The sequence below is a fragment of the Phoenix dactylifera genome, unplaced genomic scaffold, assembly GCF_009389715.1.
Source record: "Phoenix dactylifera cultivar Barhee BC4 unplaced genomic scaffold, palm_55x_up_171113_PBpolish2nd_filt_p 000140F, whole genome shotgun sequence".
Taxonomy (NCBI): Eukaryota; Viridiplantae; Streptophyta; class Magnoliopsida; order Arecales; family Arecaceae; genus Phoenix; species Phoenix dactylifera.
This window is the reverse complement of record NW_024067696.1, coordinates 691,257-704,314: the sequence shown is the minus strand read 5'-3', so window position 1 is coordinate 704,314 and position 13,058 is coordinate 691,257. Positions and strand designations below refer to the sequence as shown.

The window sequence follows — 13,058 nt, the reverse complement described above, 5'->3', positions numbered from 1 at the left end:
GCACTACAAGGATCCAAATGACTAGGGCCCAAGTTCACATGCTCGTCAAACTACAGCAACCTCACAGTGAATAGCTGAGGCATCGCAGATCAAAGGACCAGTCATACAACTGCAGCATAAGTAGTCACTGATGAGTGGATAGACATCCATGTGACTACTATCTTTGATCACGCTCAGTACCTTGTTCTCTAACAAGTACTTGCATAATCACTCCAGTGTCTCTACACCGTGGACTCGAGACTCGTCCATCTGACTAAGTGATCTGTGCACTAATCTCAGCGGATCGATCACCGTCCCTCGTGATGGATCCATCTATCAGGAGCATTTAGAAAGTAATCCCTAATGACACATGCCTCAAATTCTCAACTCCTTGAAATTATATGTCATCATCTATTAATTTCTTGGATGATTCATGGACACATACAAACATAAATGAAAAATAAATTGCCCAATCTTATTTATTAATAAGTGTCAAATTACAAATTTATGCCCAGATTACAAATATGCATCAGCCACATTGGCTTCTACGGCATACTTCTAACAGTTCTCCCGCTGCACTTCTTCAACTTCTTTTGCTTGCAAGCTTAGGAGTCTTCTTGACACCAACAATTCACCTTGGACCGCATATTCTTTATCATCCACATCCTCCAATGGTGGCATAGAGTCGGTATCGGACTCGTCGTCGGTTTCGATCTCTCCATTCCCCCTTATCACCATGACTCTTTTGTTCGGGCATTGACTTGCTATGTAACCCCTGCCTTAACATTTAAAACACTTAATGTTACGGTTTTGAGAAGTGGAAGGGCTGAATTTACCTTGAGTGCCATGGTTGGTTGTCTCTTGTTTTGGCTCGAATTTGGATTTTGCAGCTGGTTTCTCCTCTTTCTTCACATGACTCGGTTTCCATGGAAAAAAACTTGAATTATGGGATGCACGTGTACCACCCCTCCTCTTGAGTTGTTGCTCCACCTTGATGGCCATGTGCACCATATCCTCCAATTCCACATAATGCTGCATCTCCACCCGATCATGAATTTCTTGATTCAAGCCATTCAAGAACCTAGCCATAGTAGCCTCTCGGTCTTCTTCGATGTTAGCCCGGATCATAGCAATCTCCATCTTCTGATAATAATCCTCCACACTCCGGTTACCTTGTCTGAGCGTTTGCAATTTATTGTACAACTCCCGGTGGTAATGGCAGGGCACAAATCGCTTCCTCATCACTATTTTTATCTGTTCCCACGTCTCTACCGGTCGTTTCCTATTTCGCCGCTTGTTCAACACTAATTGATCCCACCACACAATAGCATAGTCAGAAAATTCAATGGCAGCAAGTTTTACCTTCTTCATTTTGGAGTAGTTGTGGCAATCGAACACTAACTCTACCTTTTTCCCACTCAAGATAAGCCTCGGGGTCGTTTCTTCCTTGAAACGCTGGAATTTTCATCTTAATACTACCCAAGTTGTTATCTTCCCGATTCCTATCTTCTCTAAACCGCCCTCCATATCTCCTATTGCCAACAACCGAATCCCGATCTTCTTCTTCATCAAAACCAGCCCCATAATACTCTCCATCTTCATCTCTCACTCCCAGATGTTGGACTCTTTCCCTCCTACGCACATTAGGGGCGTTTTGTGGCTTCTCTGCGACCTCCGCTCCCCTCTGGCTCCTCTGATGCGAACCCTGTCAAGAATAACGAGACCCGCCAAACAATAAGAAAACCCAAGAACGCCCACAATCAGGTTTGGTTGGGAGACCTCGACCAGTTGCTTCAACAAAAACAAGAACCTTGGTATATTTGACCTCAACCCATTGTTTAATGCAAAACAAGAACCTTGGTATAAGGAAGACGCCACAAACGGTAGTGGAAATCCGCTTGATAAGTTGATGATGAACGCCACGAAAAATTCCGATAAGTTCAAATAGTCCTTCAAAGAACTAAAAAGAATAAAAAAAACTCCCAATTTTCTGAAAAATATGATCTCCCCTTCGAATAAGCCAAAAGCTTTTTATATACAAAAGGTCCACGAATTTGCAGCTGCGAAAAAAAGGAAAAACCCAAAATAGGCTGCCTTAAATTCACCTAAACAACTAAAAAGGAAACAAGAAATTTTCTGATCCCTTTCTTCTTACACAACCGAAATTATGAACCTAAAATATCAAATAAGGAAAGTAAATGAGCTGTCTTGAAAAGGTTGCTTGAAATTGCAGCCACTTATTCTCCTTGATGAGTCAAAAATGGGAAAGCAACCAAGGATGGAAACTAAGCCCCAATATCATGCCAATTGTGCTGCAATCTTTGAGGATTTCTTTCGGATTATTCCATAGCTTGAATTATGGAATTCCAACCTTGTGGAACATGTTCATCACCTTCAATGGTCCTCCACAAATTTGCTTGAGCCCAAACTTCTTTAACCCGCCCGTTTAATGCCTCCTTGAACACTTTAGCTTGTGCTCTTGTAACCAGCCTAGCTGGAACTTGAACGGGTTCCTTTGTAGTCATGCCATTATTTGCATCATTCTCCTCCTCTTGAAAAGGATTTTCCCTCAAATCATCACGTACATCAAAAGGACTCAAATCAGTAATATTGAAAGTAGCATTAACATTGTACTCACAGGGCATATCTAGCTTGTAAGCATTGTCATTGATGCACTCTAAAACTTGGAAAGGACCATCCCCTCTTGGAAGCAGTTTGGAATGTCTTTGCGCCGGAAATCTCTCTTTTCTCATATGCAACCAAACCCAATCTCCGGGTTCAAAAATCAGCTTATGTCGCCCTTTGTTGGCTTGTTTTGCATATTGCTCTGTTCTCCTGTCTATATTGAGCCTTGCCTTCTCATGTATCTGCTTCACAAATTCAGCCTTTTTTCTTTCCAGCCAAATTAACACGCTTAGAAACAGGTAATGGAGATAAATCCAATGGAGTCAAAGGATTAAAACCATAAATAATTTCAAACAGTGAAAACTTAGTAGCAGAATGAATAGCACGATTATAAGCAAACTCAACCTGTGGCAAACAATCCTCCCATGCTTTGATGTTCTTTCTAATTATAGCACTCAACAAAGTAGACAAGGTCCTATTCACTACTTCAGTTTGACCATCAGTTTGTGGGTGACAAGTAGTAGAAAACAAAAGTAGCTCAAGAACTTAGCATCTCTATCCGAAACTTAGCATCAGTTTGGTACCTAGCTTCACCATAAAGTCTTCCAAAAGTAGCTCAAGAACTTAGCATCTCTATCCGAAACAATGGTTCTAGGCATGCCATGTAATCTCACAGTCTTCCTAAATAACAAATCAGCAACATGTGAAGCATCATCCATTTTGTGACATGGAATAAAGTGTGCCATCTCAGAAAATCTATCCACAACCACGAAAATCGAATCTCTTCCACGTTTAGTCCTAGGTAATCCTAACACAAAGTCCATTGAAATATCAATCCAAGGCTCACTAGTAATGGGCAAAGGAGTATACAAACCATTGGGCTGCATCCTGGATTTAGCTTCCCTGTGACACATCTACCACAAATCCGCTCAACATCTCGTTTCATGTGTGGCCAATAGAAGTGTTCCTGCCAAACAGCTAAGGTCTTAGCTACTCCAAATTGTCCCATTAATCCCCCTCCATTGGATTCCTGCACTAACAAATCCCTCAAAGAACAGTTAGTTAGGCACACATAACTTATTTTCTCGAAATAAGAACCCATCATGTCTAAAGAACTTACCACAAGCATTTTTCTCACAAGCCTGGTACTCTTCACAAAATTCATGGTCATCAATGTATAAACATTTAATGTGTTCAAATCCAAACAATTTTGCATCAAGTGTAGAGAGTAATGCATACCTACGAGAAAGTGTGTCGGCGACCACATTCTCCTTTACCTTGCTTATACCGGATGACATATGGAAATGTCTCAATGAACTCTACCCAACGAAAATGCCTTTTATTTGGCTTGTGTTGTTTTAAGGACTCATGATCGGTGTGAATCACGAACTCCTTAGGCCATAGGTAGTGCTACCATGTCTCGAAAGCTCGAACCAATGCATACAACTCCTTGTCATAAGTCGGGTTGTTTAAGGCTGCCTCGCTTAATTTCTCGTTAAAGTAAGCAATTGGTCATCCCTCCTGCAAGAGCTGTGCCAATACTAATACCTGAAGCATCACATTCAATCTCAAACATTTTAGAAAAGTTAGGTAAAGACAATAAGGGGGCGTTGCTTAGCTTCTCTTTGATTAGCTGAAACGCCTTCTCTTATTCTTCTCCCCATCTAAATCCGATGTTCTTCTTGATCACTTCGGTAAGTGGTGCGGCTATGCTACTAAAGTCCTTCACAAACCGCCGGTAAAAACTAGCAAGTCCATGAAAACTACGAACATTGCCTACACTTGTGGGACTTGGCCACTCTTGGATTGCTCGTATCTTCTCTTCAACAACCAGTATGCCTTGTGCACTAACAACAAATCCTAGAAATACAAGCTTATCGGTGCAAAAAGTACACTTCTTCATGTTAGCAAATAACTTTTCTTTCCTAAGCACATCTAAAATCGATTTCAAATGTACGACATGATCATCCAAGTTTTTGCTATAAATGAGTATATCATCAAAATAGACAACAACAAACCTGCCTATAAATGCACGCAAAACATGATTCATAAGTCTCATAAAAGTGCTTGGTGCATTAGTCAAACCAAAAGGCATAACTAACTATTCATACAAATCATATTTTCTTTTAAAAGCAGTTTTCCATTCATCTCCTTCTTTCATTCTAATATGATGATAATCACTCTTTAAATCAATCTTAGAGAACACACAATGATGTGAACCCCGTAAGATAGATTGTTAGAAACCCACGAACAAGTTGATCAATAACCCAAGAAAGTCTGAAAATCAGTTTGGAAGAGATAGAACCTTGACCCGATGTTTAGCAAAACATGAACCAAAGGTATAGAAGGTTGTTGACACCACACCCTAATAGAATCAGGATGATAAGTCACTTGAACGCCACAAGGGTTGCCTTGATAAGTTCTAAGTTCAATGAAGAACCAAAGAAGTGAATAACCTCACAATTTTCATTCCAATTCAGATCTGCCTGTTTACATAAGGAACACCCTTTTTATAGCCCAAAGGGAAACCTACCAGCCTTTAATTAAAGTCTAATCCCTAGAACAATAATAACTCCACTAGTCATAGTTTAGTCTCCTAGGAAATTAATGAAGACAGTTTCCTAGAACATTAATGAAACTCCACTAGTCAAAGTTCAATCTCCTAGGAAATTAATGAAGACAATTTCCTAGAACATTAATGAAGCTCCACTAGCCTTTAGACATTCAGCAATATAAAACTAAATCTAAAAACTCCAGCAATATTTCCACCAAGTAAGCATCTAATTTGGCCTAATAATTGCATGGATCATGTTGACTAGTCCACAAACTCTCTTCACGTCCAAATCCACTCCAATAGCCTCTTGCTGGTTCCAAGCTTCCTCAATCAGCCCATTAAGTGCTTCCTTCATTCTTTTAGCTTTGGACCGAGTGATTGGTCCTCCACCAGTTTGTAATGGATCATCAAGATGTATCGGACCAGAATGCTCCATACATTGCTCCTTGCTTCCCACGGCCTTGGATAGTCCCTCCTTAGGTTGCTTGGTGGCTGCATCTTGGTTTCCATCATTCCCCCTCTCCTGAAAAGGATTCGTCCTCGAATCTTCATCACCTGCATCAAAAAGGGAAAGATCAGAAACATTAAATGTAGTACTAACATTATACTCACCTGGTAAGTCAAGCTTATATGCATTATCATTAATGCGAGCGATGACTTGAAATGGCCCATCTCCTCTAGGGTGCAATCTTTCCTTTCTCATATGCACCCAAACCCAATCTCCTGGTTCAAAGATCACTTTCTTCCGCCCTTTGTTGGCTTGAGTAGCATATTGTTCAGTTCTTTTCTCAATGTTTTGCCTAACTTTCTCATGCAATTGCTTCATCATTTCAGCTTTTCTTTTGCCATCTAAACTAGCACGCTCATCAATAGGTAAAGGTGACAAATCCATTGGAGTTAAAGGATTAAACCCATACACTATTTCAAAAGGAGAAAAGTTAGTAGCAGAATGCACGGATCTATTATAAGCAAATTCAACATGACTCTTCCCAATTCTTCAAATTCTTCTGAATGATGGCACGCAATAAAGTAGATAAAGTTCTATTAACTACCTCGGTTTGCCCATCAGTTTGTGGGTGGCAAGTTGTAGAAAACATGAGCTTAGTACCTAACTTACCCCACAAAGTCTTCCAGAAGTAGCTCAAGAACTTAGCATCTCTATCTGAAACAATGCTCCTTGGCACGCCATGTAGTCGCACTATCTCTTTAAAGAACAAAACTGCAATATGGTTAGCATCATCAGTTTTATGACATGGAATGAAATGTGCTATTTTAGAAAACCTGTCTACAACCACAAAAACAGAATCCATACCCCTTTTTGACCTCGGTAAACCCAACACAAAGTCCATGGAAATATCTACCCAAGGTTCACTAGGTATTGGCAATGGCTTATACAATCCATGAGGTAAAGATCTAGATTTAGCTTGCTTACAAGTGATGCACTTCGCACAAACCCTCTCTACATCTCGTTTCATGTGTGGCCAAAAGAAATGTTCAGCCAAGACATCTAAGGTTTTCCTCACACCAAAGTGTCCCATTAGTCCCCCACCATGAGCCTCTCAAACTAATAACTCTCTCAAAGAACAATTAGGCACACATAATCTATTTTCTCTAAATAGAAATCCCTCATGCCTATAAAATTTTCCAAATGCCGCATGTTCGCAAGCTTCAAACACATTACCAAAGTCAGAACCATTAGAATACAAATCTTTAATGTACTCAAATCCTAACAATTTAGTATTCAAAGTAGAGATCAAAGTGTACCTTCGAGACAAAGCATCCACAACCACGTTTTTCTTACCTTGTTTGTACTTGATCACATAAGGAAATGACTCGATGAACTCCACCCATTTAGCATGGCGTCGGTTCAGCTTACCTTGGCCTTTCAAATGCTTTAAGGATTCATGATCTGTATGAATGACAAACTCCTTGGGCCACAAATAATGCTGCCAAGTCTCCAAGGCTCTTACCAAAGCATACATCTCTTTGTCATAAGTTGGATAGTTCAAAGCTGCCCCATTGAGTTTCTCACTAAAATAGGCGAGGGGTCGGCCTTCTTGCAGCAAGACAGCTCCAATACCTATACCTGAAGCATCACACTCAACTTCGAAAGTTTTAGCAAAATTAGGGAAAGCAAGTAATGGTGCTGAACTTAGTTTTTCTTTGATCAAATTGAAAGCCGATTCTTGTTCACTTCCCCATTTAAATCCAACACTTTTTTTCACAATTTCAGTTAAAGGTGCAGCTAGGGTGCTAAAATCCTTAACGAACCTTCTATAAAAACTAGCCAACCCATGAAAGCTACGTACGTTAGTTATGGTTTTAGGTGTAGGCCACTCACGGATTGCCTTAACCTTCTCTTCATCAACCTCAATTCCCTTAGTACTAACAACATAACCAAGAAATACAATTTGACTAGTACAAAAACTACATTTTTTGAGGTTAGCATACAACTTCTCATCTCGCAAAATACTTAAAACCTTATGCAAATGATCAAGATGCTCATTTAAGCTTTTGCTATAAATCAGAATGTCATCAAAGTATACAACAACAAACTTACCAATAAAAGCACGCAAGATATGGTTCATTAATCTCATGAAAGTACTAGGGGCATTAGTTAACCCAAAAGGCATAACTAACCACTCATATAAACCATATTTAGTTTTAAAAGCAGTTTTCCATTCATCACCCTCACGCATGCGAATTTGATGATAACCAGATTTTAAATCAATCTTAGAAAAGATGCAAGAACCATGCAATTCATCAAGCATATCATCTAACCTAGGAATGGGGTGGCGATACTTTACCGTAATCTTGTTGATAGCCCTACAATCAACGCACATTCGCCAAGTTCCATCCTTCTTAGGCACAAGCAAAACAGGAACAGCACACGGACTCAAGCTTTCTCTAACATGCCCTTTTGCTATCAACTCCTCAACTTGTCTTTGGAGTTCCTTCATCTCCTCGGGGTTACTTCTATAGGCTGGCCTGTTGGGAATTGATGCACCAGGGATGAAATCAATCTGATGCTCTATTCCCCTAAGTGGTGGCAATCCATAGGGAATCTCATTGGGAAAAACATCAGCAAATTCCTGCAAAAGAGGGTTAAGGTCGTTAGTATAAGCCTCCTTGTACAGAAGTACAATCATTGGCTATTTTGAAAAGAAAGCTCTCTTAACTTCACTTTCTTTTGCATAAAAAGCTCCCTTTTTTTTCTTGCTCTTGAGGCTTTTCTTTTTTATCTTTCTTTTTGTTTTTAGCCTCTTTTTCATTTTCATTCTCATTCTTTTTACCACTCCTCTCGGCCTCACTTCTTTTCTCACAATCACTTTTGATTTTCTTTTGATCCTCATACACTTGCCGAGGTGTTAATGGTATAAGAGTTATAGTTTTGCCATTCATTACAAAAGAATATCGATTCTTGAACCCATATAACCTTTCTATCAAATTGCCAAGGTCGGCCCAAAAGAATATGTCCAGCATGCATTGGCACTATATCACAGAGCACCTCATCATGATACCTCCCAATGGAAAATGAAGCCAGCACCTGCTTATTGACCTTAATTTCTCCACAATCATTCAACCATTGAAGCTTATAAGGTCTAGGATGCTTAATAGTAGGTAAGTTCAACTTTTCAACCAAAACAGTGCTTGCTACATTAGTGCAACTACCCCCATCAATTATCATGCTGCATACCTTGTCTTGGATGTGACAACGGGTGTGAAAGATGTTATCTCGCTGTGCATCATCCTCCTCCTTTACTTGCACATTCAAAGCTCTCCTGGTGACAAGGGTTTCACCATTAACCGGATATTCTTCTCCATCACTCTCCTCCAATGGTGGCATGGGCTCTTCATCTTTATCCGATTCACTTGCTGTCTCAACATCCCCATCTTCCCTTAATAACATCACTTTTTTATTTGGACATTGAGATGCAATATGTCCCCTTCCCAAGCACTTAAAACATTTAATATCTTTATTTCTAGAAGTTTGGGAAATAGATTTACCTTATCCAAGCTAGAACCCGCATCCTTGCCTTTGGAAGTTTCAGCCTTACTCTTGGATTCAACCTTGTCATCCTTTTTGCTCCAATTTGATTTCCAAGTGGAAGACCCCAAATTCCGTTCATGCCTTGTTGAACCCTTTCTTTTGAGTTGTCTCTCAACCTTCATGGCCATGTGTACCATGTCCTCAAGCTCCACATAATGTTGCAATTCCACTATATTGGCAATGTCTAGATTCAAGCCTTGCAAAAATCGTGCCATGGTTGCCTCTCGGTCCTCCTCCACATTAGCCTGAATCATGGCTATCTCTATTTCCTTGTGGTACTCTTCCACACTTTTGGACCCTTGAGTTAGGCCTTGCAACCGCTGGTACAAGTCCCTATAGTAATGGGATGGAATGAACCTCCTCCTCATGATAGCTTTCATCTCCTCCCAAGTGTCAATGGGTTTCTCACGGTTTCGACTCCTAGACAAAACAAGTTGATCCCACCAAATAATAGCATAGTCAGTGAACTCAACAGCAGCAAGTTTTACCTTTTTTTCTTCGGAATAGTTGTGGCAATCAAAAACCAACTCCACTTTCTTTTCCCATTCCAAGTATGCCTCAGGATTGCTCTTGCCTTGAAATAAAGGAATCTTCATTTTAATGTTTCCCAAGCTGCGATCAACATCATCTACCCGCCTTCCTCTCCAACCACCTCTATCAACTCTAGCATGGTCGGACATGTTATAAGACGCTTTTTTATCAAAAACATCATCGTTCGCATCCTCATGCTCTGGAATTGACGCCTTGCTTGCCTTTGCACATTAGGACCTTCACGTGCATGGTTCCTTTGCAACGCAGCAATGTTCGCATCTTGTCTTTCCAACCTGTCCAAAATTTCACCAAATCTGACTTCCATGCGCTCAAAATGTTGTCGCATAGCTCGTTGTTCCAGTGTCTCTGTCGTCCTTTCTTCCTCGCCACTTGACATCATTGTAGTAACCTGTCAAGAATGTTAAGAAAACCTCACAAGTTCCCCCCCCCCAGGTGTTTTACCCCAATGATATGTCACTCACCAAGTGTTTCACTCTTGCCTTTTACCTCTCAATTCACTTAAATTAGTTCTTCAAGGAACTAGGGAAACTCAAATCAAAGCAATTACCTTGCGATGTACAAACAACTTATCCACGAAACTCAGAGGGTGGACAAGAATTGAAAAGGATCAAGAATAACAAGTCAAATACTTACTTTCTTTTTCAGTTCAAATCTGTTTCAGAATTCCAAACCGAAGCCACACAATTTTTTTTTTTTTTTTTGCCTCACAATTTTTTTTTCTGATTTTTTTTATATAAAGCACAATAGAGGCACTTTAAACTTTAAGGAATAGAAATTGAAAATATGGAAAGCAACAATGAAGAAGATGAAAAGGCCAAAATAAAATAAGAAGCACCAAGGATAGAAACTGATTTAGAAGACCTATGCTCTGATACCAGCTGATGTGAACCCCGTAAGATAGATTCTTAGAAACCCACGAACAAGTTGATGAATAACCCAAGAAAGTCTGAAAATCAGTTTGGAAGAGATAGAACCTTGACCCGATGTTTAGCAAAACATGAACCAAAGGTATAGAAGGTTGTTGACGCCACACCCTAATAGAATCAGGATGATAAGTCACTTGAACGCCACAAGGGTTGCCTTGATAAGTTCTAAGTTCAATGAAGAACCAAAGAAGTGAATAACCTCACAATTTTCATTCCAATTCAGATCTGCCTGTTTACATAAGGGATCGCACACTTGACGGAAGTTGCGCGCTCAGTAGGTAGAGCCTCCTTCGGTCTAGACTCCTCTACCTTCTTTCGGTTGTTCTTTCGAACAAGCTAAGGGGTCTCCACCTCATGATCTTCGACCTCCACGGGAATGGAAGTCGAGGCTGTCCTAGGCCTCTTCTTCAGTGTAGGACGAGCTCCGCCGATCTCGGCCGATCTTTTGTTGTACCGGGCGAGAAGGGCTTCGTTGCTCGACACCATCCCTGCAATCTCTGACAAAGAAAAACTCAAGTCTCAGATTAACTGCAAAAAGAAAAAAAGAAGAAGAACAGGAAGCGGAAGTGAAACGAACAACGGTAAAATAATGCACAACTGCCCTTACCCTCAGGGCGTGCCAAGCTCCGGCCGACATTTACTAGGGTCTCCTCACTTAGGAGGCCATTTAGAAGGATATCCCCCTTTAGGCAACGAAGAGCCTGAAGGATTCTCTGCTCGCCCTTGGTTAGTTCAGGGGCTTTATTATTGACCTTGAGAATCGGCTGGCCCCACGTCGGGTTGAACCCCCACAGAAGCTCGAAGGAGAGGAAGAAAAATTTCTCCTTCCACCCACGAATGGAGGAAGGAGAATCTCAGAAGAATGGCCTACCTCCCCAAAGGGCAAAGTATAATCATTTTCCATCTGCGGGGTTAGACTTCAGCATGTAACACCCGCGAAAGACATTGACCGAGGTCGGTATGCCATGAGCTAGGCAGAGAGATAAAAAACCAATGATTATCCTCCACAAGTTCGAAGCGAGCTGCGTTGGGATGAGACCATACATCTTCAGAAGCTCATTCACAAACCCATGCAGGGGGCACCTTAGGCCAGCCCGAAGTGTGTCCACATACACTCCGACTCGACCTAGAGGGGGCCTCGTAACTCTGTCCCACGGACCCACAAATTCAAAGGTGAACTCGCATGGGAAGGGGAGTTGGGTTCGAATCGCACCCAATTCTTCCTTGGTCAGGCTTGACCCAACCACGTCCGGACCATGGCTCACCTCCGGCTCGACCTCCTTCCCACGAGAAGAAGCCCCAGCAGAAGATGAGGTACCGTCAGACATCTTTCCGCCCCCAAAAAAAGAAGAGGAAAACCAAGGAAGAAGAAGAAGAGAAAACAAGCCTTCGGGTAAGCGTGAGTGGAAAACCTATCGTAGTCTCCGTCGAAAGCGCCGACAACTAGAAATGGAGGATCGAGAAAGATCTCCAGAGAGTACTCAGAGGCACCTCCAGAAAATATGAACAACAATCGGAAAGAAGCAAAATGGAGAAAGGAAGAGGCAAAGATTACGATGGCCAAATGAAGGCTTTTAGGCTTCTATCAGGAGTCGACTAGCCTAACCTCAGTGTTGACTCGAGGTCGTGCCAGATAACAACTTTTGTACTAGAGTCGGCTCGAGAAACCTTGGAGTCGACTCGAGTGCAGGGCAAGACTAAAATGATTCCAAACATTATAAAAACTGATCTTAAGAATCCTGAACCATTTTCTAAGTCATCCTAACATATATAACAATATATTTTCTGAAACACTCACTTGAATTCATTAGTATAATATGAAATATACTCAAGTATTTTGGGCTCATCAAAATCAAATAAGGGAACAACAATCACTCAACAATCTTTTTCTTTTTTATGATGACAAAACACTGAGTATATGCAAATAAATTTACACATACTAACAATTGAGTCAAACGAATTTAAAATGAATTCAATATTTAATAATTTTGTTTATTCAAAAGTTGAAGAGTATGGACAACAAACTTTAAAACTTGAGGCTCCTCCTTTCACTTGGAATTGTACAAGCATTCATAATATGCAATCAATTATCTTTATACTTTTCATTCTTTAATTCATAAATGAATTAAAGCTTATATTAGATGAATGAGTCTTGTCTTTATACTTTTCATTCTTTACTTACTCAAAGACTTCTTGGTCTGAATCCATGCTTTAATTCATTTAAAATATCAGAGCTTGATTCAACCAATGTATCAGAGCATAATGATTTTAAACTTTTAAACTAATGCTTGACCCTTGACCCCAAACATTTTCATTATATATTTTTCTTCTCCCCCTCAATCAATGCATAAGGATTTCTTAAATCTTTCTT

General features: G+C 40.5%; 1 pseudogene; it reads right to left on the bottom strand.

Moving 5' to 3' along the window:
- Positions 1-537: 537 nt before the first annotated feature.
- Positions 538-9,889, bottom strand: LOC120104899 (annotated as a pseudogene).
- Between the last annotated feature and the right edge of the window lie 3,169 nt (positions 9,890-13,058).